The following is a 26,438-nucleotide window of genomic DNA, read 5'->3' on the forward strand; positions in this document are numbered from 1 at the left end:
CAATCTTCTTTATAAACTTCTGAAGTAGGTTCTGTTATTATTCCAGCTTTACAAATGTGGAAACTGAGGCATGGGGGATGAAGCAACTACTCAAGGTCAGAAGGAGGACTTGAACCCAGGAGATCTGGTTCTACCAGTTGTGTTCATAACTATTATATTCTACAGAAAGCTGTATTTGAATTAATAAATTTCATCCCGTGTTTGTTTTATGTGGACTGTTCCATAAGGTGGATGAGGCAAGGTCTTCCACAGTCTGCCACTTAGACATAAAATTAATGTGTTGATGTCATCACGGCCAACTACCGTGCTGTTTTATAAATTGCCCTCGCTTGTGCTCCAGTCAGACTGCACTAGAAAGTGAAAGGGTTTCCATCTGGGGTCTTCTTCATTTACTCACAGGCAAGGCCACCTGAGCCCCAAGTGGCTTGCTTCACTGACTACAATCTAACAAACACTGGTGTACAAACACATTCCTTTTGTTCAGAAGATTGAATGTGATTACATGGGCTCATGGGTACAAAAATACAATGGGATCTGGTGATGATTGGCAACATAATTTAAAGAAAATGCTCAAAAATATTCAGTGAGAGATGTCAGGGTTATTTAGAAAGCATATGCCTATAAGGTCATTATGCTATTATTTCCATGAAAAATACATTGTCCTGGACATAAAGGGCATCATTGTTGTTGGTCAAATTAAATGCCTCAGTCAAAGAATCATGAACTGTTTCACTCCATTTTGTCTTGATCTAACCAAGGGTGCCTACTCTTATTAAGAAACTTATTATTTTCTAAGGAGTAGCAAGGGAGCAATTAGCACATAAAAGTTAAAGGAGTGTCCTCACAAACATAAGGGCAGATACAGTATATGGAACTCTCATTTATAAATTGGACATTAAATAGCTCCATGTAAGTCTGCATAAGTAATTTGCATTGGGCTCACTGTGGTTGGTCTTTATTTCAACGAAGAGCCTCATAGATGTTCATTACACCCATCAGTCTCACTTTGTAACCTATCTCAAGTTGTGCCAAAAGGACCCTCAATTCATGATTGTAAATACCACCTTCGAATGGTTTCCAAATGACTCCCTTAGGGTGCCATTTTTCTTTGTATCTTTCATAAGAAACTGATATCCTTCTACTTAAATATGATGAAATCTCTCAATTATTATTTTTGTATCACAAGACAATTGGAAATTGTTCAATGAGGAGAAACTGAATTGGAGAAAATAAGATGTTCAGATTGATGTAGTACTGAATCCATTCTGCAAAGCTCCTCTTTATCAACTTCCCTGTTTTTGTCCAATTGGTTTTACCTCAACTTAAAGGTTAATACATAAATAAGAAACTTATGGTGCTCAAGAATTTAGAAAGATATCAACAAATTAAAACTAAAGAAAGCAAGTGAAAAGGATTATAAGAGAAATTCATGTTTCAGACAGTAAGTTTTCAAGTAAAATTCAAGCACTCTTAAAAAAAACCAGTAATACAGACAAACCATCAAGCCGGTTTTATAAAAAAGCACAGACTCACACAGAGACAATGTTATAGTATTCGTAATTTACTTCTGCAACATCACTTCCTGCCATCAGTCCTGATTTTCACTTAATGAGTTGCCTTTCCCCCAAAACCCAACAGTTCAAGAGCCACTTCCACACAATCCTAGAGAAGAGGGTAACTTGGACCTAACTGGTCAGCACAGCCTTTGCTAACTGGATAGTGTGTGACCACATGGCTGATGCTGGGCCCAAGAGAATGACTCAGGATATTTGCCAGAGCAAAAGCTCTTGCTCTTTTACACTTTATTTGAAACTGGAAATATCTGTTCTTGGGAGATACTGGCTACCATCTTCTGACATATGGAAGAGCCTGGCTGAGACTGTAGCCAAAACAGAGGCAGAGGATATGAAAGGGGAAAATTAAAAAAATATATACTTTGAGCCTCTGTACTCAGTAATGCCTGAAGTGAGAGCTAACTGAATTTTTAGCAATGCAAATCAACGCATTGCCACTTTTGCTTAAGCCAATTTGAGTTTGGTTTTCCGTCACTTGAAACAAAAAGCATTCTACACTCAATATTCATTAAATTAGGCATATACACTAAATTAAGAGTGAGCTAGGGAATAAAAATCACAGTCTTGGAAGGCTGTTTTATACAGAAAAGGTATATTTGCTGGTGAAAAAAGAATGATACTCTTCAGTTCTGGTTCAAATATGCAAATATAAGCTCTCTTATTCAAAATGTAGCATATAAATTGATAAAACTTTTCTAAAGGATAATTGAGAAAACTGGATCAAGCCCAGAAAAAAACGTAATCCTTTGAAATTATCCCAAAATATTCAGAGTTCCACATAAGATTACAGAGAGATGGATGCATATCACAGGGTTAGTTACATTAATGATAAATTTATGGGAATCTAATACTCAAGAGTAGGAGATAGGGTGAGTAAATCATTTTACATAAAATAAAATGCAGCACTGCATCTTACACGGTTGATATAGAAGAATATCTATTGGCAATGGAAATACATTTTAAACTTCTGTCATTAAGTTCAGAGAAACATATACCAAAAAGCAAAGAGGAAGAGAAATATAATTAATAAACATTTAATTTTCCATGTTTTCTTCAGTTTGCTATATTTTTTTCTATTGAGAATACAATTTTTTTTAAAGAAACCAAGTGTTAAAATGTAAGGTTCATCATTAATCACAGGGATGAAGGTATAGAGAATATCGTCAATAATAGTGCTAACACCTGTATGTTGACAAATAACTATCCTTAATGTGGTGTACATTTAGTAATGTGAATAACTGTCAAATCACTGTGTTGTACACCTGAAACCAAATAATATTGTATATCAACTATACTTCAATAAAAATAAATAAATAAATAAAATTAAAAAATGTAAGGTTGAGAATTTTGGCTTGCTTTTTTATTTTCCAGAATTAAAAAGTAACAGATATAACTGAAGCATCTCTTTGTAAAATGAACTGATATATAAAAACATTTCATCAAACAGTGAAGTACTGTGTGCACCTAGACTTGCAGAATTCATGAAGGGACATCTCTGAAACGAACATTGCTGTTGAGTGTTACCCTGAGAGCAGGCATTTATCCCTGAAGGTGTTTCGAGGGCTATCGCATAGATGGATAGCTCTAAAAACAAAAATTGACTCTATTTAGACATTTACTGCCCCAGGTAAACTTCTGTTTATCCCATTTTTTGCCTCATTTCTCTTTACCGCTCCTTTTTGCAAGGCAGAAAAAGATAAGCTCCGTGTTATTTCTCTGAGTGGGTAAAGCTCCTGGCTTTGCATGGTGACCTTAACCAAGAAAAGTGCAACATGTATTTCCTTGAGAGGCTTAGAAGACTTCATCATTTTTTGACTCACCTTTATCTTGCCTTTAACTGTTAAGCTTTCCTCTCAAGTTTGTTTTTGGTTGCTGTTATTATTGAGGGATATGAAGGGAATTCATATAGATAAGATGTATTCCTGGACTTTATTTCTCTACAGGTATCTTCTCTGGTCTATTGTCCCCACACTAACTGCTGCTATACACTTATTCATCTTTTTCCTTTCTCCACGCTGCCCCTATTCTCATTCTTAAGGCTCTCAGGTTATGATGGGTTCAGAACCCATCAGCTGACAAATATTTTGCTTTGGTCTTTAATCTTTAGCTGGGAAATTATTAGCTGATATGGTTTCCTACCCTAAGCCTGAAGCAAATTGGACACTTTATCCTCATTATAGTAGGGAAAACAAAACACAACGAATGAGCGTAAGAATCCGTCCGAAATGGTACTTCTTCCTTTGATTTTAAGAGTTTAATTCAGTAATTATTAATATTTTGGACACTAACACTTAAGTTCCCTGAGAGCAAAGATTGGCCTTTAATACCACTGTGATATTCATCAAAATATCACAGATACAATATGGCCCAGAATGGGAATTCAATAAATCTTTGTGCATGCATCCTACCTGAATGGCAGTGTCCTCTGCATGGGGCTTAAATACTCCCGTTACCAACCTTTTCTCCCTATATACAGTTCACAAGTATAACACCCACCTCCCACCCTTGGTTTTAGTGGGAGAAATACACAAATATTTTCAATATGCTGTTGTATTATGTTCCAGAAATAGAGTACCTTGGGAGCCCAGGAAAGGGGCACTTGAGTTAGTCTGGGAGTTCTGATAAGGATTCCTGGAAGAAAATACTTGAGCTGAATATTGAAAATTGTAGAGGAATTCACTAGTGGAAGAAGACAAGGGCTGGCATTGAAATATAACCCTATCCCTACAGGAGACAGGCAGGTAGTGGATCTGGAAGAGGGGCAGGTCTGGCTACCTAATATGCAGGACCCACTGCAGCCACACAGGCTACACGCCCGTGAAGCTGGCCCTGGCAAAGAGGAATGGGTGCAAATTCACACACACTGTTGGAGAGATGGGGGCTGCAGCAACCAGGAGAAACCAGCCAGCTCTGAAGGGACGGCACAGCCAAGCCTCAGTGGGAAAGCAGACCCCATGCCGCCAGCGCTTCTGATTCTCCAAGAGAAGCTAGAAACTGAATGGGTAACATTGAACTACAATTTTAAAACAGTTAGATCAAATAAAAAAAGTTAAAATATCTGTACACGCCCAAACAGCAAGGTTGCAGGCCCCATCTGGCAGCAAGGCCCCTCTGATTTCAGAGCATTCTTCCAAATGTTGTAGACCAACTCTTCTGAGTGGAGAATTTTGTCCAAGAGAATCCTTTTTAGGTTTATTGTGAAGATTTACTGGAGCTCAGAATAAAGATTTAGTAAGTGTTTTTGCATGTTCCCACTGAAGAATTCTCAGCCATGTTCACAATACTTACAAAGATGCTTCCTTTCTTAAACATCAGTCCAAAGGCCCTCAGAGAGTGATAATGCTACTCAGTCATTTGTGAAACTTAAAAAATACAGTGATCAGAGAACTACCTCAAGCGTACTGAATTAGCATCTACAAGGGTGTGGACCTGAAATTAATGCTTAGAAAAGATCCATGCACATAGCTGAAAATGACTATATTACTCTTCAGGGTGTCTGAATTGAGTTTTGCTACTAAAATCAGGGATAAGAGTAAATATTTCTATTGAACTTCTAAGTAATGTAGTGATATTGTCTCTATTTTGTAGTAAATAAAAGTTTCAGATATATTAAAGAAATAGGAGTATGAAAAACAAGGATTATAAGACTAGAATATTACTTTCAGATATAGAATGAAACAACTTATTGACAAATAGTAACATAATTTTATATACATATACATCATTACATTGTATACATGAAAATTATATATTTGTGATCTCAGTCAGTAGAGAAAGAATAAGCCATCTAAAATATTGAAACCCAATTAATAGGTATAAGTGTGGCTAATAAGGAATTTATAGTTTCCTGCCTAGCTGTAAGTGGTGCATATTTTGTCAGTAAGAGTTTCTAGATATGTGTAAATTACTGGAAAATAAATTTGAATATACTAGATGCAGCGAAATGCTGGGAATAATTTTCCTAATAAAATAAATATTTGGCTTGTTAATTTTTAAAAAGGCTTTGAGGAAGTAATTCCTCTAGAAAATCCTTTGGACATTCTGGTGACAATTATGATTATTTTAACAAAGAGTATATTTTTTAAAAATGGCATTGCTCATGTATGCCTTCCAAGTTATAGCAACTTTTGAACCCCCTTCTCTGAAATGTTTTGCAACTTTAGTTGCCGTAACAATGTAATATTGGTCCTTTACTCCTAAAGAGAAAAACTGCTATATTTTTTCTTTTCCCAGAAGCTTAACACATGATAGGTGAAATGTCACATTTAATAATACTAAATTCAGTGCAATGTAGAGAGACAGCTGGGGAAGAAAAATATCTATAGTGTCCCATTAATCATGTTAACCCCTTTTTCTCTTTAGGTACTTTGACATATTTTGCCAGTATAGCATCATATGAAAGTTGCAGAATTATTTTGTTTACTCGTAACTCTATTTTTAACAATATGATCTTAAATCCAAATAATTGGTCTGTTAAATTACACTTAAGATATGCGACAAAATTCATATTATACACATATATATATGTATTTGCTTTAAACAAAGCAAACATTCAAAAAGTTGAGACCCAAATGCCTCTCCCATTCAGAGCCAGTATTTCTCCAAATATCGGCTTTAAGGAAGGCAATTTTGATTGCCTATGAGGAAGAGAAAGTTATAGGTTAAATAGCTTAAAACTTAAAGACCACAAGATCACTTAAAAATTAGGTTTAGTGTTGTGGAACTTGAACTAGAAAAGCTATGATTAAATACATAAGGATGAATGTAGGATGGATGGAATGCTGAAATAAGTACAGACCATTACCCAGACCCAAGTTCTGTCTTGGTAAGTCCTCTCTCACAGTCCTGGCTGAAGAGGAGAACCCTGGTGGCCAGACTGACACTGTGCAAGTCTGAGCTGATGGACTAGGTTTGAATATTCCCGCCATCCATATTCGAATTCTCATTCATATAATCAACTTCTTTGTTGCCACCAATACAACAAAGTGACACTGCCTTGTATAATTTTATGGGATAATTACTACTGCTGAACAGTCAACTAGCCACTCTGGGTCAGTATTCCCTTCCCTGTGTACCACTGAGAGCTCCTGGTAAGGGAACCAGGCTCCCAGGCTATCCAGTGGCTCAAGAAAAATTAAAAAGAAAAAAGAAAGACACACAGAAGTTATTTTTCACTCTTCCTATCTTCCCACCTCTGATCTATAAGTCTCATAAAATTATCTCAAATTGTTCCATTTCTTCCAATTTCTGCTGTTATTATCTCTGTCCGAGCCACCCCATCTCTTTTTAGACAGTGGCAGGAACTTCCTAATTGATCTTGTTGCATTCATTCTTGTTCCTCTCCAATCCATTATGTATACAGCCATTAGAAAAAAAATCTTCTTAAATCAAGTCAGATCATGTCATGGCCTGGATTTAAGCTTTTCAGTGACTTCTCATTACTCTTAGAATAAAATACAGAAGCGTCAAGGTCAGCATCATCAAGAGAGAAGGCAGAAACACACCTAATTCTTCCATCACCCAGAAAGAGAGACGCAGAGCCAGGGCACAATGCTGAATAGGTAGATTGGTCCATATTCCAGTGGAGAAGCCCCATCCCCTCATTTCTTTCTCTTTTAATAAGTCAGACATTAGAGTAACCTTATTAATGAAGGACATCAGAGAACCTGTATTTGAGGGGTCAGTTGTTAGACGTATGGGACTTGTCTATGAACTTCAGGTTCATGGACTGGGGACCTGGCAGAGAAAGACACTCTCAGGTCAGCTCAGAGGCAGACCCTTCACAGGAAGAAGGGCGAGGGGTGGGAGTAGGGCTGCTTCCCAGATGATCGTGTCCAAATGCAGGCAATCCAGATTGATACCCAGGGCATTTCTGAACAGTTCTGCTCTTTGTATAACATCTAGATACTCTCTCCTATAATTTCACTTTTTTTCAGAGCATTTATCCAAAATCAATGTCTTGTTATTCAGAAAAAAAATTTTAATATATTTATTCATACCTACTAGGTGTTATTGTTCCAGATTCTGTTTACTTGCTAATTTTCTGTGTTCCTCAGAGAGCTGTAAACTCCAGGGACAGAAAGCATTTCTGTCTTGTTGAAAGCTTTATCCTCAAAATGGGCACTGTACAAATACTTGTTAAATGAGTTAATGTACAAATTACTAATTGCGAATAAGTGTTTTTCTTTTTTAGCCTAAAAGGAACATTTTACTTCAACTTATCAGGGAACATTATTTTAAGAAATAGGTTTAAATCTTAACCATGTTCTTCCAGTGATACAGTTCTGCCCTCTTACTTATAGACTATTCATAACATTTATCATCCAAATTGGCTTACTTTTCAGAGTGAAAGGGATGCTATTAAAAGTATGCCAGGACAAAGAAGAGCTGAACAGACATTTTTCCAAAGAAGACATCCAAATAGCCAGCAGGTCTATCAAAAGTTGTTCAGTGTCACTAATCATCAAGGGAAATGCAGATCAAAACCACAAAGAAATACCACTTCACACCTGATAGAATGGCTATCATCAAGAAGACAGGAGAACAGGTGTTGGGGAGGATGAGGAGAAAAGGGAACCCTTCTGCACTGTTGGTGGGAATGTAAACCGACATGGCCACTATGATAAACAGTATGGCAGTTACTTACAAAATTAAAAGCAATTACCCTATGATCTAGCAATCCCCATTCTGGGTATATATATATATATATATATATATATATATATATACACATATATATATATATATATATATACACACACACACACACACACACAAAGGAAATGAGAATAGGATATTGAAGAGATATCTGTGCTCCCATGTTTACTGCAGCATTATTCACTAGCCAAGATATTGAAACAAAGTGAATGTCTGTCAATGGATGAATGGATAAAGGAGATGTGGCATCTTCTTCACATACACATACACACACACTATGCAGCCATAAGAAAGAAGGAAACCCTGCCACTTGCATCAAACAATGTGGCTGGACCTTGAGGGTATTATGCTAAGTGAGATAAGTTAGAAAAAGACAAATTCTGTAGGACATCATTTGGATATAGAATCTAAAAAGACATATTCATAGAAACTGAGTAGAAAGGTGGTTACCATGAGCTGGGGGTGGGGGTGGTAAGGGAACTGGGGAGATATTGTTTAGAGGATAAACTTGCAACTAGTAGATATAAAGAAGTTCTGGAGATCTAATGCATAATATCATCATTATAGTCAACAATATTGTATTATAAACTTTAAAGTTGCTGAAATTAGATTTTATTGTTCTCACAAAAAATATGACAATTATGTGATGTGATAAAGGTGTTAGCTAACACAACAGTGATAATCTTATTGCAATATATAAATATACCAAATCAACACATTGTATACCTTAAGCTTACATGATGCTATGTACCAATTATATCTCAATAAAATAAAGAAGAATGCCAGAACAACGAGCCTAAACTGAGATTGCCCTAGGCAACGTAAACTCTATGGTCAGCCTACCAAATTGTATTCTACAGTTACAAAGCCTATGTTTCAACTAAGGTAATTTTCAAATAAATATATGGGCACTTCTAATAATCACATTTGTAATATAGCCCTTAGATATTAAAAGGAAGAATAAATTATATTTTGGTAGTTGTTACCATGATAAACACTAGTATATCATGCTTGCTATGTACAGGCCATACCAAAGTGTCTGACTTATTTTAATCATCACAACAACCTCATAAGGTAGACACTGTTGTTATCTCATCACAGAGAGCAAACTGAAGCACAGAGAAGGAATCAGCTCAAAGTCAAACAGCTGCTGAGTCACGGAGTCAGGATTCACACTGGACTAGTTTGCCTCCGTAGTTCATGACCTGGCCTCCTATGGCTCACGTGTCATGCCCAGATGGCAGCTTATACTCAGGGTCTTCACTGATCTTTCTCTGTATGGTAATCGGTTTTGCGTAGATGGTGCAGTGGTTTAACAAGAGCTTAGGAACTTGACATAGACAAAGCAATGACAGAGAAGTTCAGACATGTTTGTTACAAAGCACAGCTTAACTGCCAAGAACACCCTTATTCTGGATGGGTCTCAGTAAAAAACATTTAAAATATATATAGTTTTTATGTTAGAAACATATCATTTGTTAATTTTTCAAGTAGTAGGCTGAAAATAATAAATTCCAGGTCAAAATGAAGTAATGTGAGATTAGAAAAATAGCCTTGAATGGATTAATGGGATAAGGATTTGGTATCAGGCAAATGAAATTCATGTCTGAAAGACTTTTAAATACAATACCTCTGATTCAAATATAAATTATTATTCCTGATTAAAATATTAAAATCCTAGATATAAGTTGCAATGTGTAGGAAATAAAAAAGTCTCAGTGTATTTTATGAAGAAACAATACAGTTTTTTAACTTTTTAAGGAAAATAATTTTACAGATTAAAAAATAATGGTCCCTTTACACTCTGATATCAGTTACAATGTTATCTTACTTACAATTTTGCATTTTAACCTTCAATCATTTTTAATTTTGTTTCAAAATTACTTTCAAAAATAACATGTTGATTTCCATTTCTACATGTAAGGAGCTTGGAAGTTGCTCCTCCATCCTAACAAGTAAAAGTGGAACAGACTCAAAAGTCAACAACTCTTCTCAGGTTAAGATACAGAGGACACAGGACAAATAGCTGCCCCCAAGGTTGGAGACAGATTGGTGGACCCACGTAGTCATGACTCACTGAAGCAGAGACTCAAGAGCACACACCAACAGGATCAGCTGCCAGGGCAGGAAAACCTGAAATGCAATTGATAAATTGCTGGAGGCTCAGTGTGGACAAGTCTGGGAATTAAAAAGTCCAGGAAACCCAGTTAAGGGGAGGGCACAAGGTTATGAGATTTACCTCTAGGAGCTTGACCAGTTCCCACAGTAAATATAGGGGGAAAAAGTCATCTATCACCAGCAAGGGCCGGAGAACAGGAATCATTCTGAAACACACCAGAGCACTCAGTTCTCCTGTTAGAGGCTGTCCTCCGGGGACACTAATTAACCAGATTCTAACCTGCCCAGGTATTATCAGAACCTAACTGACCTGGGGGAAGGAAAATGCCTAATTCAAGCCAGCTTTAAGCCTCCACGTGGAAGACATGGAAAATGGTAAGTACCCAACTCCAGCCATATGGTCCCATCCAAGAGGGAAGAAAGAAACGGGAAACATTTGTGAAGTTCACAGCCCAAAGGCATAGAATCAGTAGAAGACCGAGACCTAATCACAGGACTACAGCACACTTCCTTTCCCCCCACGCCTCACCACCACACTTCTGTTCCTTTTACCCAGTACATCATGCCTGGCTATCAAAAAAAATTACAAGGCATACTAAAGGGCCCTAAAGATGCCTCATTAATGAAAATACACAGATGGCAAATAAATATATGAAAAGATACTCTAGATCATACGTCAGCAGGGAAATGCAAATGAAAACAATAATGAGATACTCCTAAACACTGATTAGACTAGTGTCTTGCCAATGGGTTTCAGCCCCAGGCAAGTTCTCTATGGATTCAATGAGACCAAAGAAATCGACAGCAAAACATTCTTGGTCTGAAAGGGTTATACCCAACTTTATTTCCAGGTGGCAGGTCAGTCTCTAAAATTCCATTCACTCAAAGCGAGTCTGTATGCAGCAAGCCGGTCTCTGCCTCTGGGCTCCTCTATCTGTACAGCCGCCCCACACAGCTGTCCTCTAGGCCTCTCAGCCTGCACAGCTGTCCTCTGGTTCCCTCTGTCCACACAGCTGTCCTCTGGGCCTCTGCACAGCAGTCCTGCATAGCCATCCTCTGGCCTCTCTGCACAGTCTTCCCACCCAGCCGTCCTCTGGGCCTCTCTGCATAGCCATCCCACACAACTGTCCTCTGGGCCTCTCTGCACAGTTGTCCCTTACAGCCATCCTCTGGGTCTCTGTACTCTGCACTGCTCTCCTGCAGCCTTGCAGCCCTGCCACCGTGTTATGCCCAGATTACCGGGCAGAGTTCTTTATATAGAGTCAACAGCCATGTATTGCCCACAGGTGTGTGGTGAGCTAGTCAACCATGGCCAGGTGAGAATCCTAGCCACAGGAACTCTCATTTTATCCACACTCCACCCCTCCAGGATTCTCTCCTCTCAGTCTATGTGCCCTTAGTCCTCTGCAATAGTTCCTGTGCAAGGAAGCTCGAACATTGTTCTCCAGCCTCTCCAGCAAAAAGTCTTGCAGACACACAGGCCGGACTTGTGGCTCTGTCTCTGACCTCTGCCTCTTTGGTCTTAATGGCTGGAACTGCTGCTCTGGTTTCAGCTGTTGCCATAGCTCCAGTAAGATCCTATTTGGCTTCCCATCTAATTTCCTTCCATCTACTCCTGCCTGTATCAAATCAACCCACATCTGGGTCCTCATAACCCTCATGAGGCCCCTCAAATTCCTCCTGTGAGTAACATGTCTTATTTCTTTCCAGGTTCTCATTGCTTCAGCTACTGTATGTGTCACCTCGCATTCTGTAATCACTGCCTCAAGGTGGGCTGCACTGTCAGGGAAGACAGCTTTCCCGTCTTCGATCCCAACAGAACAATTCCCTCCACCCCTAAATCCCACAGCCACCAGCCCAGCATGAGTATAGGGGCGGACCACAGAGTGCTCCACGACCTGGGGAGGGGGCTGCTCCTCTCCTTGGGGAACTTTCAGCTGTTGGGTCTTTATTTTCTTTACAACCACTGGGTGTGCTTTCAATACAGGAGGCGCCAGTGCCTCCGGCACCACCCCTTCATCCTTCCCCAGCTCCTCCATTTCTGGGGCTGATGGCACCTTTCTCTCCCTTCCCCCGAGTGCCTTCTCTGCTACAATCTTTACCTTTTCTACTGTGCCTCGCAGCAATGCTACCGCTGTCTTCAGAAGGTCTCTTACCTTCAGCTCAATGCTGCGCAGCTGATGTGCTCGTGCCACCTCCTCCTGTGCTTCCCTCAGGAGCTCGTCTTTTTCCTTGATGGCCTCTTCCTCCTTCAGAACACCTGGCAGCGCTGCTGTCTCTTCTCCAGTGGCACCTTGCTGCCCGCACTCTCGTGCTGCCTCCTCTCACATCTATGCCATCTCCTTCCTCAGGGAATCCACAGAAGTTTGCAGCTCGCATTCTCGTGCCACCATTTCTTGGGTCTCCTCTGTAGACTTTTTTAATACTGTGAGAAGCAGTCAACCCACAGTCCCTGCTGCCTCAGGGACATTCTGCTTCTCAAAGGCTCTGCTTACTATACCAAGGGCCACCCCTACAGCCTCAGGTGTCACCTCCACTTGCCTCCAGTCTGGGGTGAGGCCCAGTCCTCTAGGAGGTAAGCCACCTCAGACCACATACCCACTGGGGGACGATCCACTGTCTCCCCATTCACGGGGCAGCCTGCCGAAGCACCCCTCCCCATAAGGCAGCCTATCTTTTTCCTTGGTCAACAGTGAACCCTGCCAACTTTCACCAATTGTCTTGCCAATGAGTTTCAGCCCCAGGCAAGTTCACTATGGATTCAATGTGACCAAAGAAATTGACAGCAAAATGTTTTTGGGGTGAAAGGGTTATACCCAACTTTATTTCCAGGTTGCAGGTCAGTCACTAAAATCTCATTCACTCAGGGTGAGTCTGTATGCAGCAAGCTTGTCTCTGCCTCTGGGCCCCTCTGTCCACACAGTCATCCCACACAGCCATCCTCTGGGCCTCTGTCCTTGATGCTGCCACCACTCCAGCCTCTGCTCTGCTCTCCTGCAGCCTTGCAGCTGTACCACCATGTTGTGCCCAGAGCACTGGGCAGAGCTCTTTATATAGAGTCAACAGCCATGTATTGCCCACAGGTGTGCAGTGAGCTAGTCAACAAGGGCCAGGTGAGAATCCTGGACACAGGAACTCTCATTTTATCCACAACTTGCCCAAATCCAAAACACTAACACCACCAAATGTGGGTGAGGATGTGGAGCTACAGGAACTCTCATTAATTGCTGGGGGAGCACAGAATGGCACAGCCACTGTGGAAGTTTCTTGCAAAACTAAATATACACTCACCATACAATAAGCAATTGTGCCCCTCTGTAATTATAAAAAGGAGTTGAAAACTTGTGTCTACACAAAAACCTGAACATAGATGTTTATAGTAGCTTTAGTCTTAATTGCTAAAACTTGGTAGCAACCTCAATGTTCTTCAGTAAGTGAATAAAACAGGTATACCAGACAATGGAACAGTATTCAGCACTAAAAAGTAATGAGCTATGAAGCCATAAAGAGACACAGGGGAGCCTTAAATGCATATGACTAAGTGAAAGGACCCCATCTGAAAAGGCTCCATGTAGTATGATTCCAGCTATATGACATTTTGGGAAAGGCAAAACTATGGACATCAGTGGTTGTCAGGGGTTAGGGAGGAGAAATGAAGAGGCAGAGCACAGAGGATGTCTGGAGCTGTGAAAATATTCTGTATGATACCATAATGATGAACACACACCATCCTACATCTTTCCAAACCCACAAAATATACACCACCACGACTGAAGTGTAAGGTCAACCATGGACTTCGGGTGATTATGGTGCGTCAATGTAGGTTCATCAGCTGTAACAAATGCACTGCTCTGACAGGGGATGATCACAGGGGAGCCTGTCTATGCATGTGGGGGCAGAGGATATACGGGAAATCTGTACTTTCCCCTCACTTTTGCTGTGAAACTAAAACTTCTCTCAAAGGTTAAAGTCTTAATTATAAAATGACATTTTAAGTGTAACTTATTTATTCAAAATAGAAAATAAGTAAAAATTTACCCCTGTGAAGTAATCAGTAATACTGAATATTATTCAAAGGGGCACATATTTGTACATAGGAGAATGGATGGACAGATGATTTCATAAAAATTTTATGGTATTTTAATACAAATATCAATTTCAATTTTGATTGTATTTAACAGAATTTAAAAGCTGAAGTGGAACTGATGGAATTTCTGAACTCCAGATAAAAGGTCATCATCATTTCCCAAACGATATGTTTGAGATTAAGACTAACACGATGAAAAACAGAGAGTATGAAATAAAACTTTAAGCTACATTTCAAATTTTTTTCTCTCATGTGTTCTGCGGAATGGTGAAATATAAGCCCGCAATCGTGTCCCCACATTTTCCTCTCCTGATCCAAACTGCTCAAGAACTGGGAGCTATCTATCTTCAATAACGCAGCCTTAATGATTTCCTCAGAGGAAAAACTTTTGGAGGAATGGTAGTAAAAATTCCTGTACCTAAATTAATTTTCAGGTTAGCTGAAGAGTTATTTTCCAGAGCACCAATTCCTCCCCAATTGTGTAAGCCATGTTGTTTTATATATATATTATCCAAGTTAATAGTATGAATTTTTTCTCTGATAACTACATTTTTAACTGTTATATATGTATATATATATATATTTAAATCAAAACAATAGGAATTTATTTTCTCACTATTCTGGAAGCTAGAACTCTGAAATCAAGGTGTCAGCAGGTCCATGTTTCCCTTGAAGCCTGTAAGTACGGATTCTCCTTGGCTCTTCTGGCTTCTGTTTTTTTATGAGCAGTCCTGGTGTTCTTTGGCTTGAAGATACATCACTCCAGTCTCAGCCTCTGTCATTACCTCAGAACATCTCCCTTTGTGTCTTTAACACATCTCCCCTTTTTATAAGGACATCAGTAATATTGGAATAGGAACTCACTCTACTCTCACGCAAAAACATCTTAACTAAGGACAACTGCAGTGATCCTATTTCCAAATATGATCACATTCTGAGGTACTGGGGGTTTGCACTTCAGCATATCTTTTAGGAGGACACAATTCAACCCATAATGATCTGCCCTCTGGCCCCCCAAAATTCATGTCCATGTAGCAAAATACAATCACTCCATTCCAATAGCCCTAAGAGTCTCAATCATTTTAGCATCAACTAAGTAAAAAATGTTATCTGTTCAAAGTCCCAAATCTCATCTAAGTCAGTTATGAGTGACACTTGGGCTATGAGTTTTGAAGAAAATTTTTCTCCATTTGTGAACCTATGAAACCAGAAAACAAATTATTGGCTTCCAAAATTAGTGTTACAGGCTAAGAGAGATTGCCATTCCAAAAGGGAGAAACTGGAAGAAAATAAAGCGGTCTCAGTCCCAAGTAAATCCAAAACATAGCAGGGAAAAATTCTATTGCATGTCAAGTCAAGTATCTTCTTTGGCTCACAGCTATGTCCTCTGCACCTGGTAGGTCTACACTTAGGCCCACCTGGGTGGTGGCCCTGACCTCTCTACCCAGGATGTTTGCTGTCACACGTAATCTGAATTCATGGCTCTGCCCTTAGAGTTGTCATTCTTTTATTTAGTCCTGTCTCTTTCCATTTATGTCCAGGCCAGCACTGTTTTTGCTTGTATAAACTTCACAACAACATGACCAGTCTTGCATTCAATTCTTGGTGGTCCAATCCATGGGGCAAGGGGGATCTCCACAGATCAGTCCTGGAAAACATGTCCATTCTTGCCTTCTACTGAGGTGGTATATTGTATCCATGAGTTTGTCTAGCCCCACCTTTAACCCTACCTTGGGCATGCTAGATAGGTTAAGGATTTTCCAAATCATCAAATGCTGGTTCCTTTTGCTTAACAGTTCACTCCTGAATTCATCTTTCTTTTCACATTTTATTAAGGAGCAAGGAGAAACCAGGGTGCACCTTCCACACTTGGAACTTTCCTCAACTAAATATCCATGCTCTTCACAGGACATCCTCCACCCAACAGAAGAAAACAATTCAGCCAAGTTCTCTGCCACTTTATAAAAGACTACCCTTCCTCCAGTATCCAATGCCATGTTCCTCATTTCCTTCTGAGGCCTCACCAGAAGCACATTTAACATTCCTATTTCTAGCAACTTGCTCATAATACATGCATTCTCTAAGATGATAGAAGCTTGCTTTATAGCTCTCCTCAATTCTTTCTGAGTCCTCAGCAGAATAGGCTTCAACATCATTATTTCTGCCAATAGTTTTTTCAAGGCAATCTAGGCATTTTTTAATCAAGTGCCCCAAATTTCTTCTAGCCACTACCCATTACCTAATCCCAAAGCCACTTCCACATTTATATGTATGTGGTAGAGCAGCACCCAACTTTCCAGGACCAACTCTAGTCATTTCCTTGATTTTCAGGAATGAAGTACCACAAACTGGGTAGCTTAAAACAACAAAAAGATATTCTCTCACAATTCTAGAGGTGAGAAGTCCTGAGGCAAGATGTTCGCAGAGCCATGCCTCCCTTCAAAAGCAGCAGAGGAGAATTTTTCCTTGTCTCTTCTGGCTTCTGTTTGTCAGCAGCCCCTAGTGTCCCTTGGCTGGCAGATGCATCCCTCCAGTCTCTGCTTCTGTCATTCCGTGGTCATCTTCTGCCTGTGTGTCTTTCAACTGTTTTATATTTAAGTGTATTCAAAATAACTGTCAGTTCTTTTTTCATTGTCACCTTCATTGTATCTCAGTTCTGAATTTTTTTTTAAATCATCTATTTGGCCAAGATTTCATTTGTTTATTTTCCTTGCTTGATTTTGTTCTCATTTTTCTCCACAAGGTTCATACCTACAGTGTTTCCTCCATGAATGAGAACTTGTGTCCTTTACAAATGGACAATAACTTGGTTGAGTATATATTTTTGACTCATGCTTTATTTACCTCGTTGCTTCATAGTTGTCACTTCACTACCTTTTGTTGTTGATAGAAGCCTTTCTTCTTTAATCCCAGCATCTCCAATCAAACCTCTTTAGTTGGTTAGATGTTTAGCATCAAGTAATTTTTTCATGAAGTGCTCATGAGTTGTTTATTCTCTGAGTGTTTTCAGTGGTTGTTGTGTTTTATTTATAAAATGTCTCCCTGTTGCCCAAGTTGTCTAACAACTTGGCTGTATGTAATCATCTTTAGTTATACTTTCTTTTCTATTGAATATTGCTAACATTTGTTCCCTTGTCTTCTGTTATCTTCCAGCACTGAATTAGTTTTAGTAGAAGTCTGCGACCAGACTGCATTTCACCTCTTATTATTTATACATACATATACATGCACATGTGTGCACCCACCCCTTTTCTTTTTTGACTGAAGAATTCTTTAATTCCAAAATTTAAAACTTCATCAGAATTTTTCTCACTGTAGATTGTTGTAGAAATTTTCCTGGACTATAATGCATCCTTTGGATCTGAAATTCAGTTCTTCCCTATTTTGCTTGCTTATATTTTAAAGATGATTTCTCTTGTCTTTGTTGATTTCCATACTTTAAGGACACTGATTTAGGGACCCTGGGGTTAAGACTGCCTATTTTATTTTAGTTCATATGTCTCCAGGTTGGAGATGAATGCACAGTATTACGGTATAATCTTAGGAATCTTAATCTTCAATGCTGATAAGCCAATTTCAGTACTCTGTTTTCCAGCATAACCAATTTATTTTTTGTCCCATTCTCAATATATGAATTTACAAATGACATATGATCTTATTTATTAAATAAGTATTAAAATGGTACGTGGCTATTAGGTGAGATGTTACCAGAAATGCAAAAATAGATAAACAGAAACAGAACTATACAAATGTGATGTCATTTGATATTTCTTGATTTGTAATGAAATATTCTTACTTAAAGGCTAAGAAATAATCTTGGGCTTTTCCAGAAAAAAATTTACCCATATCCCTAAAAGTCTAAGAATTCTTTACAGCTCTTGCTTGTGCTATGCACTGTGATGCACACTACATAACAGTAATTTCATGAAATAGAAAAAAATTAACTTTGGGGTTCTTTGGTGTTTTGAATGATTTTGGTGAAGGTTGTGGGTAGAGAGTAATAAAACTAGTACTAATAACACAGTAGCACCTCACACCCGTGGTTCTCATCTGAACTTCTCAAATGACTTAATTCCATGTAATTTCAAATTGCTTTAACTGAAGTTTCAGATTTCAAGTGTCATCACTGGGATATATATTTATTTTACTGCTTTGTCTCTGCCTTATTGTTTTGCTCAAAGCTAGCCCACTGAGATCTCTTGATGCAAGGCATTTTATCCTTAACCATATTTTATTGAAATATCAACTAGTAGTAGAGTTTTCCTTTCCCTGGATTTTGGAAATTCAGAGTGATCTTGGCTTTTACATGATACTTTAATAATGTTGCCAATCCCCAACACGTTGTTCATATCAGTTATTTAGCCCCCATACCTAAAGCTTGAGAGCACAAATAGTCACTTCACATTCTGCTTCTGCACTCCAGGGGCTGTGAATATCAAGTTGTACTTTCCCCAAAGCAAAAGTGTGTTCTCCAAGATTTTGCTGAGATCAGGAGTCTCTGGGCTTCATTTAAAAATAATATCATTATTAAGAGAGCATAAAAAAATGTATCACATTTGATAAGTAAGGGAAACAAGGATTCAGAATTTTTTAATAAAGTGAAAACACATTCATTGGTTGAAGGTTCCCATGTGTAATGCAACAGAACATCTCACGTGAGGCTGATGTTGAATTCTACTTTCTAAGAAGCAGTGCATGAGAGTGAGAGGATTTTTGGTTTTGACACTGTAATTACTACCCTTGAGTTGCGTGTGTATGGAGTCCCACAAATTTTAAACTTTTTAGACAGTAAAAATTTCAGAAACTGATTCTATATGGTATGTTACATTTATATTTCATTTCAATTATACATTATTTTCAAAGTAAACATCAACCTAAGCACAAAAGTTACTTATTCCTGCTGAATGTCCCAGCCAGTGTAAGTACCCTGTTATACAAAAATATTGTAAAATTATTTTCAAAAATACTCAGTTTCAACTCCAAGTAGACTGTCTTGATCATATCCTTGTTTCCCCAGAGAACATAACAAGACAGACCATCCTGTAGGCTGAATGAGTATATGAGGGGCAGCTTTGAATTTTGCTTGGCTTCTTTAAGCTATTGCACAGTTTTATCTTATTCAACTTATAAAGGAAAAACTCGACTATGCTTTGTAACATTTTTGTCTAGCCTTGGGAAGAAAGCAGATTGTTGATTTGGAAGGTTCCCCAGACCTTTAACTGCAGAAACTGTAAGATCTTTGAGTTTAAATCCCGCGGTGCACACAATGTGCCGGACAGTGGCCCTGCCCCACAGGACACGCACACCACGATCAGACCTTCTGAGGCAGGTCCAGGGCATCTCTCCCAGGAGCTCTCGACTCAGGAAACCTCCCGAATACTGGAGCTAGAGCCTTTGCCTGTTCAACAGGAGTGTCTCCTTCCACTATCATTTTCTTTTTTTTATTATTTTTAATTTTCTCACATTCAGCAGGAAGAATCTTTAGAGATACTGTGTTACTTTCAAGCTACTCTCTAGTCTCATACTGAGTCTGAAAGAAGTTCAAAGAACCTATGAACTAGGAAACACAAAAGCAGAATGCAAAAGAAAAAAAAGCAAGAAAGGAAGGAAGAAAGGGAAATAAAACCCAAAACTCATCTAACTAAACTGACAGTTTGCTTCTAGGTCAAAGAGACAAAGACAGGAGAAGGCTGTATCTCACTGAAAAGACATAAGCAAAGGGACTCTAAAGTAAGGCAATTAAAACGTTTTAGGTCCAATAATTGCATTCCACAGTTTTAAAAGGTTAATAGCTACGCATTGCCTAATGAATTAAATCCAACCTCTGGTTGGATTGATGTTTCAAGACCTCCAAAATTTGGCAACAACCTACTTTTTCAGCCTCATCACCCCAAAATGCTTTTAGAAATGTTTCCACTCAAATACCTCCATTGCCAGTGAAAGCTGTGTCGCATCCCAGGGGTCTAAGATACTTACTATGCTTTTATCTTTAAAATCTGTGCATTTTGTTTTAATAGGAAAAAAGTGCTCTTACTTACTTGTCACTGAATCAAATCCTTGTTCCCCACATGCACCATCTTAACTCCGTAGTCCCCCTTAATTTATGGTGCACTGAAGGTACTGCCTTTCCAGTATGAGAAGCCGGCAAGTGGCAGGAGCTAAAGCCTCACGTTCTAGTCCTGGCCTGCCGTTAACTAGTGATATGATGTGGGCTCAGCTTCCGGTATTTTTCTCGACACCAGTTGCCCATCTGAAAACTGCAGTCAGAGTTGACTAGTGGGTTTCATTTCCCCCCCCCCCCTTTTAGCTTGTGAGATGGGTGGTTGACAGGTAAAGGAGGGCTTCTTCTCGAGGAAGAGGCCAGGATGCTTGTACAGGCCACTCTGGGCTGCAAAGCCTAAAATCACAGGACTGCATGATATGAGGCCCTCAGTTCTCAGATTACACTGTGACAGTCATTATCATCGCTTTTTGTCATTCTCCTCGAAACATCTGTACTCCGGCTGAAAGCGGCCTCCCTATAGCTCAGTGTTTTCCCACCGCCCTGTGTTCACGCTGATCTCCGCCTGCACGTAGCGCTCCCACTTGCTGCTAAACCTGTCCACCTCTCAATGGGCTGCTTAGTGTTACTTAATGTTATTTAATGTTATTCCTGCATGACGTTACTTGCCTTTGTTAGAAGAAATCCCTCTCCCTAAACTTAACAAGACTTAGTGCTTCTTCTAGTGAACTGTTCAGATTAGTTATTTTTGTGTATGTTTCTGATCTGCTAGATTATAAACTCTTTTACGGACAGAACCACATTTCATTTATCTGTAGCAGGAAATAAAAAATTGTTGCTTCTTACCTCCCTAACCCCATCCCACCAAATTGCTGGATCTAACATAAACTGATCTGTACATCCCAGAAAACTAAATGAAAACAATCTACAGTCACTGTAAGTGTCTTTATGTAGGTTAGGGTCTGGAATGAGTCACACCCTCGGAAGTAAACTAAGGTTCACCTCGGAAAGGTTTGCTTTAGGGCCATCTCCGAGCCACGTGGGGCTTTTGAGCAAATACGAAAGGGGCAGCCTCTTGGGGGCCACAGCCGTGTCACAGGACCCACACTGGGGGATCCAGACGCAGGCTGCAGTTCAGCCCCTAGCTGCTCTTTCAGCTGGTGTCTGCGGAGCACAGCCTCTGCAACGGGCACAGCTGTGTGTGTTGACCCTGCATGCTTCCCAGGTAACTTGTGAGAAACTTAACTGTTGGAGAGAGTGGATTTGATTCAGGAGACCTGCTCTCCTACTGTGCAATCATCAATTCTCTATTCCAAGAACACTTCTTGAAGCTTCCAGATAAAGGGTGACTTCCTCAGTTTGCATACTACTGTTAGGTGGGGCATGGTACTGCCTCCACCTGCAGGGAGGAAAGGAGCAGGGTACTGGATTCTGGGGTGGGTGGGAGGAGACTATGTAAGGGAATAGAGGCAAAAGCAATGAGTGAGGGAGCAGCAGAGTGTGCCAGCCTTTTGTAGAAGGCCCCACGTAGTCTTTAGCCTGCAAGACCAACATGACTCCTGTACCTGACTGCTGGTACATTTAACTCTGCTCTGCTGTAAACAAAATCAGTATTCTACCTGACCAGTGTTTGGCTCCAGAACCTTAATTTAGCAGGCTTCACTTGGGTAAGGTACGACCTGTTAGAAACAGGGACATGTCCCTCCTATGACTACTGGGCTGTCTGCCTGGACTTGGAAACCCAAAGGCCAAGAGTAGCAGAGATGACTCCATTTTTCCAGAAGGCCAAATGTCACCTTGAACATCTTTTGTTGAAAGTAACAATAGGCCCCCCTCATACTGCCTGGTTAAATAAACTCAATGAGTCTAGGTAAATTAGCTATCTTACTTGTTCTTAATGTTTAGAAATTACAACATAACTGAACTCTGATTTCTTAAAAGACAAGTTTAAACTTAAACTGAATTTGTTACTTTAAAATTCAGTTTTCTCAGGATATATTTCTGGCCTGGGTGAATCTGCTGAGTTTCCCCAGCCAGAAACCAGAAACTTTATCATTGATATTTACCTTTCTTTTTCTCTCCCACTTTAATCCTTAAATTCTTTTATAGCCTCATCTTCACGTTAAACAGAGTATCTCAACCTGGAATTTACAACAACATGTATCAGAATTACTTGGTCATTGTTTAAAAAATAAGCCAGTTGATTTCCCATGGCCCCACTAGCTAGGGGCCCTGAATCAGAATGCCTGGGGCTTCAGATTAGGGACCTGAGAGTCATTCTCCATCCTCATAGCCCTCACCTCCCCCTCCCTCCCTAGCCTCCATCCCTTTCACATCCTAAATTCTAATCTTTGCAGCCTGAGTTTCCCATTTAGAATATCTACTACTTCCCTCTGTGTCAGATTCTTAGTATACTCCTACTCATCTTTCAAACTCAGTAAAAATGTTAAAGAATGCTTACAATACAAATGAGTCATCAACTTGATCTCACCCTGACTTCCCACTCATGGATGTGTTACTTAGCAATATACATGCAATACTTCTAAAATACATTTTTGGATGAATAAATGACTGAATAGTTTGGTCAGTTCCAATGCTTCAGAGCAGCTTATAGAAAACACACTTTTCCAATTTTCCAACCTAATTTTTCTCAATGTCATAAGCAATCTATTAATCACACTAACCTGATAGAATTAAATGAAAGAGCCACCTCCTGATGCTTTCTGTTACCTTTCCTCTCGGCATGAACCCAGAAAGCAGTCTCTTCTATAATCAAAGGACCTTTGCCATTTGATAAACTTCTCAAGCTTTCTTCTTTTAATATAGTTTACTTGCTGCTGTTTGCTAATTTTTTTAAATGCTATGGTTATATTATATATTAGTAACTTCCCTATATCTCCAAATAAATCACTCACTGATATCACAAGACAATTACTGTTAGTAAGAGCTTGGAGTTGTCAAAAAAATAAAAATAAAGAAGTAACAGCAAAACCTTACAACACCAAAAAGTAAACCCAGAGAAGTTATTTTATTATAATAAACATGTATAACTTAGTTACCCTTAACAATAGAGGAATTAAAACAAAACTGTTATTCACCTTTTCTGTATATTCCCTTTTCTAAATGATGAACATTCCATAACATTTTATGGCCATTACTCCATTATGACCATGCTTGTGATCTCGTAAGTCTTAAATTATCAAAATCTAAATTCGAAGTCGAGCTGTAAGCCGTGACACCACTTCAGCATTTCCTCTGACCCAATCCAGATAACATTCCAATATCATGAATCACTTTGGCAGTGTTTTGACTGTTGCCTTTTCTCAATTGCATTCCCAGCCTAAAGTGCTTTTATTTGACCAATCCAATCTTTTCAACTTAGACTTGCTAACAATAGCTGATTGCTCTTGTCAAAAAATCATGTCACAATAACTATGCACTAAATTCTTAACCTGGCTGATAGTTGCATATGAAGAACTGTTGGAACTGAAACAATCCTGCTGTGGGATATAAGTATTTTAAAAATTAGCTTAAAATAGGTAAAAATGTCTCTTTGTTAGCTCTTTCTCAGAAAGTAATGTTTCCAGTCATATTTCTAGCTGAAGCATCACCTTGTGAGTGCATTAGCTGCAAGGTAATCTGCATTTCCACCAACACTTAGCTACTGATGGACAAGTTTAGACTGCACAAATAAAGTTCTTTGTAAAATGAAGGAGCAAAATAAGTTTTTATGTACTTCTGAAGAGTGTGGAAGGTAATTTACATTGTTAGCAACAATATTAATCATTATTACAGGAACTATCTTTTAGTACCTGCTTCTCTGGGCACCACATTATCTAACCTAAATCTCATAATAATGCAGTGAAATAAAAATTATTCTTCTTAATTTACAAATAAGAACATTCTATAGAGAAAAAATAATTTTCCCATTTTCACATAGTCAATAAATGGCAAGATTACAGATTAAAAATTGTTTTCTACCTACTGCTCTTTTGCTGAACAGTTCCAATATTTTTTTTTCTAAACAGTTCTGGCATTAGGACTTACACAGTTCTACCCTGTTTTGAAATGCAGCAAAACTTCCTGCAGCATTAGGAGCAATGACCTACTCTATGACCAGAGTATTTTAGTAGAAATTTTTTTAGTTAACTTTCAATTTCATGAGCTTGGCATCAAATATCTCCTATGCTAGATAACCTCAAGATATATCCCAATTTTTAGTTTGGAAAATACAGCTTCTATAACAATAGCCTCAACACACAGCTACTTTGTCAAACTGAATGGAAGTAAGCCCATTTCTAGCAGAAATACTTCAGCAGGTATTTTGGGATGTGTTTCATGAGGGTTATTTGTAGATACATAAATTATACTTTGCAGGTGGCTATCCACTCTGCTCTTTGGTAATCTTGGCCCCAAAGTTAGACTTCTTCTGAAAAGAAAAAAAAATAGAGAGCTTCTCGAGAGTAGAAAGAGCAGTATTCTGGCTCCCGAGAAGTGAGAAAAACCAAGCAAAGCCTCTGTTACAGGACTAGTGCATAAGTCAGGTCCGAGTGTTTCACAGATGTTTGAGATCCCACGTATGAGTGATATCATAGTGGCAACCATATTGCAATGTATAAATGTATTACATCAACACATTGTACGTCTCAAGCTTATCAAAAAAAGTAATTACAATATCAAAAATATCTCAATAAAAATAAAATTAGTTAATTTTGAAAAGTGTTTCAAAGCAAGGATTCATATGTGTGGCCATAAGATAGGAATCCACGAACTGGAACCAGATCCCAAAGTTAGAATAGCACGAGGCTGAGCTTCTGAGTTAGTTATAGATTCAGGTTTCTTAAGTACTTCTTAATTTGTGACAAGATTGGTTCCAGAGTCTTTGGAAGAACAGGCAGGAGTTAAGTCATCTTAGCTTAAAACAGAGTGGGAAGGGTCAGGCTGGAAAGCAGAACATTGAGTAGAAATGCATAGGAGCAGGTGGTCTGAATGTCTGCACCTTCTGATTCTTGATACTTTGGGAAATGTGTCCTTTGCAAGTTTAGAATCAAGAGCCTCTTTCTTTTTCCCTTCCCCACGCTTCTAACTTCATACATAATTCTGTTGTTACTATTCAAGGAGCAGATCAAATTTAGCTCTTTTGACAAGTCTTTGATATCTATTGGACTACAAGGACAAGAAAAAAGGAAAGTGTTTAAGGTTGTATTTCTGTGTGTGTGTGCACTGTTGCATCAAGCAGAAATGGAATGGTTTTGTTATATTACCTAAAATTGTTTCTTTATTTTTAAAGGTGCTCCTCTTTATCTTCATAAATTAAAATCATAAGGTAGATGTTCCAAAATTTCCCTTCTTCATCATAAGCATCATCATATCATCATATGTAACAGTGGCTCTCAATCTAAGTGTACATTCAATCTACTCAGAGAGATGTTTAACATCCCAATGCCCAGGCCACATCACAGATCAATTACAAAATCACAGTGGGACCCAGGCAATGGTATCTTTAACACACTCCCAGATGATTTTGAAGCAAAGGCAAGGTTGAGAACAATACTTTATAATAACCATTATTATCATCATTTTCCACCATCATTAGCACATAATTTTTATTTGATGCTTAATTGTGCAAGGCATCAAGGTGGATGACACAAAGAAAGTTTCTTAAAATGGATACCTGCTTTGTAGCTCCTCATTATCTGGAATTTTAGCATTCATTTCTTCCTTTATTCAGTAATATATATATCCAATAAATATTGACTAAAGGCTAGATGCTGTGCTAGATGCTACTTCAGTGGTAAGCATAGTAAAAATAGCTGCTGACCTCACATAAGTCTAGTCTAGCAGAACAGAAAAAACAGAGAGAGGACAAAAAGATATCACTAGTCAATTTTCAAGACGAGACGTGTGAACCAAGGTGCATATTTTAAAATTTCCTAACTATAAAAATCAACCACTATCACCTTCAATAAAAACCCTTATGCTTAATGGACTACGAGTTACC

Source organism: Manis pentadactyla, chromosome 7 (genome assembly GCF_030020395.1).
Source record: "Manis pentadactyla isolate mManPen7 chromosome 7, mManPen7.hap1, whole genome shotgun sequence".
In the NCBI taxonomy this organism is placed as follows: domain Eukaryota; kingdom Metazoa; phylum Chordata; class Mammalia; order Pholidota; family Manidae; genus Manis; species Manis pentadactyla.